Source organism: Homalodisca vitripennis, chromosome 8, assembly GCF_021130785.1.
Source record: "Homalodisca vitripennis isolate AUS2020 chromosome 8, UT_GWSS_2.1, whole genome shotgun sequence".
NCBI lineage: Eukaryota > Metazoa > Arthropoda > Insecta > Hemiptera > Cicadellidae > Homalodisca > Homalodisca vitripennis.
The window spans coordinates 35,258,175-35,264,174 of NC_060214.1; positions in this window are offsets into that span (position 1 = coordinate 35,258,175).

Genomic DNA, 6,000 nt, shown 5'->3' on the forward strand with positions numbered 1-6,000 from the left:
CCTTACATGATGCACAATGGACTCCTTTGAACTCCAACCTTGATCAGAGATTACATACATAATATAAAGTCTCATGCTATACTAAATATTTGTATTAAAACTAATCAATGTTTTTAATATGAGCCGATAACACATTTGGAAATTTATTCTTCCATGAATTTTCGAAATTATATAGTGGTTGAGATATAAATCCAGCTACTTATTTATTAAATTAAACAAAACTTGATTTTTGAACAACCCATCCTTTCCTTTGTTTAATTTTCTTATACCACCCCAATGGTCTTCTGGATCACACCTAGGTGTCATCAACCATTACATTAAATTTCATCCTAATTATTCATATTTTACAATGATCCCTTCTTTGATAAAGATCAAAGTCTTTATTCATAAGATCTTTATCTTAAGTCTTTATCCACAATGTTTTGCAACGCCTATTACGTTTTAACGTTATAACTTTAGTAAAGGGCGGTGTAAAAAGCGGGTCGTTAGGACTAGAAGGACTCCAAATTCCAGCTCCAAATTCAAAACCATTAGATTACCTTTAGCATCTTCTGCAGTCAGTTCCTCTCTGTGTACTATGTAAATTTATGTCAAAAAGACTATCTTTTCATATTTTAAGACGCTTTACAATTAATAGTACACAATTTCAATACATAATGTACACTTTGAATGGACTAAACACTATAATGGACTTTTTGAACAGTTATGTAAATCCGACGTGGTTTGCAAGTAAAGTGATGACTTCTGGTTTACTCACACTCACAAGTGAGTGGGGTTGTTGCATTGAGTGATTTATCAGTCACAAAGATGGCAAAGTTTAGGTATAAAAAGTCCTTGAGGCTGAAAGTCAAATTTTGAAACTAACGTATATATGTATTTTATCAGTGAATTGATTGAATGATATGGTTATTGACATTATTTCATGACCAAAACAAAGATATTTTTACTTATTAAAAAGTATGTTATTTGTCAAACCTTTTTTAAGGTTTTGTAAAGCGTAATAGGTTTTTATATAAGGAATGACCGCCATATGTCGTATTATTATCTTGTTATAGCACTGATTGCAAATGCCATAATTACCACAATTTTGTATTTATTACTTTTTATTATTATTTATTTATTTATTACCACAATACGTGATTTATTAAAATCGATGTGATATTTTGTTACCTAATTTATAACAAATATTAACTCCGTTATAATAGATAAATGTTTATTTTACTTTTGTGAAATTCTACAGAAGATGTTTAGCAAATTATTAGTATCAATATTACTTACGTTAGGTTATGATTTGAATTTTAATTAACTGCTGAGTGTAAGAAATCCATTAATAAATTCAATAACTCTTTATTGCACATTCTTGTTAATGAATTCTAACGCATTCCACATTAACGCTGTTTCAATTCATAAACCTAATTACAGTTTAAAAATTGTAGCTGTATATTTATGAATTCTTCGAAAGTAGTCCATTGAAGCCAAGAACATTAATCATTTCATCTTATATCGTTTTATATATATATATAAAAATATATATATATATATATATATATATATATATATATATATATATATATATATATACTATTTCACTTATTGAAATGAAAAAACTAAGATTATAATGCTTCTATATATTTCGTGGGATTTAATACCCACATCTTCATTAAGCATAATATAAATATGAAGAAAACAGGTAACACAACAAATAAAATAACAAAAATGTAAATACCGCAACTAAAACATTCAAAAACCCAGCTGATATATCATTAATGGCACAGATGGAAATTTGGAAAAGTTAAATATATATATATATATATATATATATATATATATATATATATATATATATATATAATTAATTTGGTGTACTGAAAGCCCTACTCTCAACCTTAACTTATGAACTGTTGAAAATCTTCACACATCCTTTGGAAATATGTAACCAGATAAGAGTATGCAAAAACACGTGTCGTATAAGAAGTTTTGCTGAGATTGTCTGCAAGGTTTCAAATCTATAGGTTAGTTCCTTTACAAGATATCGTGCGGACAGACAGACAAATATACAGAAATGTAATTGTATTTCGAGTGATTAGCTCGCTAATTCCCAACCAATAACATCAAATAAGGGTGTGTTTCATAAATTTCAATTTTATCATTCTCTTTCTCCAAATATTTCATGGAAGAAACTGTAAAAGTATATAACCCATTACACTTATCTCATATTCAATGCATTATTAAGCAAAATATCTAACCAATAATATTCATTTCTGACCACTCTTTTAAAGTACATGCCTTTAGGAGAAACGTGTAATTCAAACTTCAGTTATACGCTTTGGATACAATAGTGAAAAGAATGGATTTTGGTTATGAGAACCGTGAAATAAGATTTTAGAGGCTCGATTAAGAAGGACCACTTCACACTAGGCAGTGAAGACGCTGAACACACTGATTTTAACAAAAGTTCACCAGGTTACACATAATGAGTTTATGAACAGTGCATATTCAAATAAAGTGCAGAAAATAAACAGTTACCTTTGTTTTCATGAGGGGTAACCGTAGTCTGCTGTTGTTGAGGGCCAGGTTGTGATGAGGAAGTGTGGAAATAGGCTGCTGTCTTGTAGGCAGGCGTGAAGACGGAAGATGTCCTTCACGGATTCACTCACGCACAATACGACCGCAAACGAATAGTTCATAACACTGTGGCCAGTCCTGTAGAGCACGGTAGACGCGGGTGTCCGGGAATAGAGACGTTCTGGTAGAGATTGCCAATCCAGAGCACTGACTTTAATGTAAATGTACAACAAATAGAGATAAACTAATATTTAAGTGAGAGAGTAACACATGGGGCATAAAGTCACGTGTTGAGTAAGTATGGTCAGCAGTGGCTAGAGTGCTATATAAGTGCCCCAGGCGGGACTGAGCGTACACTGAGCAAGCGTGCAGTCGCTTGCAAGGTGGGCAATTGATAAGTCAACCGTTGTGATTGGTTGGTGAGTGTACAGTAAACAGCTGATTCGTGAAACAATGGTTCATTGGTCTGTCACTGTACGTGAATATTTTAATCCAGTAAGGAATGGTATTTTAGGCACTAAACCGCAGAAAGAGATATAGAATTAATGCAGTATATACAGTTTAGTAAAATAAAGGCGAATATAGAGTATAAATTGCCCAAAAAATATATACATAATTATTGTTCAATAAAAGTAGCCTTTTCATATTAGGCAATAAAAAACAAGTTATTTAACGCAAAAATACTTAACAAATAGTATATGTAATATTATTGACGTTATAGGTATACGGGTATAATGAACTTAGAATGAACTCAGAACAACATTTTCCACAAGTTTTATCAAAGATTTTGAATTGTTTCCTCGTGAAATACTGTTTCTAAAAAATGAAAACGTGTTTTCCCATTCCATATTTTGCATTTGATATCGGTGTCCTCCAATACAACGCAACTTACAGTTCTTCGAGCTATTTTATTCAATTTATCAGGTAAAAACCCATACGAAACTATTGAACCCTTAATATACCGTACAATAATTCCAGGAAGACCTCGTTTTACAAAGTGATTACATTCTGGACGAAATCTTTCACTAGCTGTAACTAAAATGAAGCATTTCCAGACTTATATGTATGTAAACTTTTCTCATTATTTTTACATTTAGAATTACCTCCGGCAGTTACTGCATATCTTCGTGGATCACCCAGTATTACAAACTTTTGTCGGGCGGCAGTTGATCTGAATTTTAACGAACTAACGATAATATTTCGTTAGGAATTCTAAAGAATGCTCAGCCAAAGGAAATTACTGACATTTTGCCGTCTTTATATGTTGTAAAGGTAGAGGAGTATGGATTGGGAACAGCAGAAAAAGTTTAAAAGGCCAAACAATCTCACACCCCAAAGCGTAAGTTTGTACACAACATAGAGGTTGAGGTGTATCCCCATACTTAAACTCTCAACAAAGATTCAAGTCCAACCTCGAAACGTAGATGTATATTTTTGGAAAATGTAAAGATGGCAAATGTCCAAGGTCTTGTTAACCTTCTTAACCATCCATATTCATCTTTGGAGCATCGAAGTGTACAGTTCACCACTTATCTTGCAGGTAAAGAATTTGTCTTTGCTGTTATGAATATGGGACAACCCGACTTCAAGCTAGTGTTCTCAACTGATGCGAAACCAAGAGAAGCACATATGGTTTTTATTTCGGAGGAATGAATACAATCGGCATGTACTAGAGTTCGATTCAGGAGTAAATTTGGGATATACAATTTCATATTAACAAGTAATGCAGGAGGGTTCACTTCTGGGTGACTTATACATTGCATTGGGTACAGCAAAAAGAGATCAGTTTCATCCAGGTCAACTCATGGATGTCTAGAAGCGTGACATCACTACTTGCAAATATCGAGGTAACAGAAGGTCTAGTTTACTGTGAGGGGTATAATTGTTCAGTTGGCTGAGTTCTCTTAGTGTCAACAGGTGGTAATATCTGTCCGTACCTGTTTTGATTAGAGGAGGCTGAAACATCGGTAGTCTTTCTTTCAATGTGGCATGCCCGCTATCCTCTTAAACGGGATCTTGAGAGAAGGCAGATTTTACCACCAAACTCAACCATACTGAACATCATATGATTTTTGAAGCGTATTTTTACGACTAAGTTCAAATGCTTTTCATTACCTACTCTTCCTAAGTGAACAAATAAAAATATTAACCAGATGATATCATTTCCTTTAAGATATCAGGAGCCCTCCACAATTCTGCACTAAATTGGGTTCTACCCAGAATGATTCATAATCATAGGTTCTGCTAGAGAGTAGCCATTCCTCAAATCCCAATCATGTTTCCCGTTACGAATGGTTTGATTAGTGAATCGCTTGAGCCTTAATAGCGTTAATTATGATGGCGTTGAAGAAGTGATTAGAATTTTTTTAATATGTGAGCGAGGAGTGATGATTAATGAAATTAAAAATTCTTTATTTATCCCGGCGAAGTTAGCACTACTTTGTCCTTTTTTCCATTTAAGCTGAGTATAGGATAAACAATAATTTGAATTTATAAAAGCGGTAAATATCAAAACACTAAAATTAAATTAAATTTGTATTTTTAAGTTATGGAACAGAGAACGGTTAACGGACGAATTTAAACTCCAAAAAATGACATTTGGCCCTATAAAGTGTCCTTCTCTAGGAAAGATTGTTCCCAATTGTTATTTGTATTGTATTAATTATTTCATTTTAGTTTGAAAAATTAGTTAGAAAATTTAGTTTTTTATTTTAAACTAGTCTTTTTATTGTATATTAAACAGCTTTTTTAAAAGTCTGTGGATAAGGATTAGCTAACTTAACTTACAAAATATTATTCTCCATCTAATATCTTGTGAACGATAATGCATTGCATTTTATAAATCGTTAGTAAGAAATTAAATATATTTAAATTAATACAATCAAACAATTACATAAGGTCTCAATCATTATTACACATTTCCCCAGGTATAAATGTTGTACTCCCTAATTAGGCGCGTTTAAAATGTTAGTTAAATAATTTTACTTAACTAAAATTATTGTAATCTCCGTAAGAAACTAATAAGATATTGTGACACAGATACAAATACACAATTAATAAAGTCGTAGCTACCAATAAAATCAGCTCTTTTCAGACAACCGAACTTAACGTGCAATCATCAAAATATGTCACAAAGACATTATATTTCCTTGCTCACTGTAGGGCGATCGAAAGAGAAGCTTGATAATTCATCAGTCCCTATCTTTGTTCATTAAACGGGATATTAAAATAAAGAAGCTGTCGAAGCATACTAGTTTTTGTGTTTTCTCATCAAGTTCTTCATTTGGAGTCTCATTCATCAACGTTTCTCAGTTTCTGCCCTGATGGTGATTACGTTGTCAAAAGGGGTGACTTTTACAAAGGCTAAATTCTCTAGACTACCTCTGGAATAATCGCGATGAAAAAAGTTGATTCTTTTAAATTTTTATTAAGAGA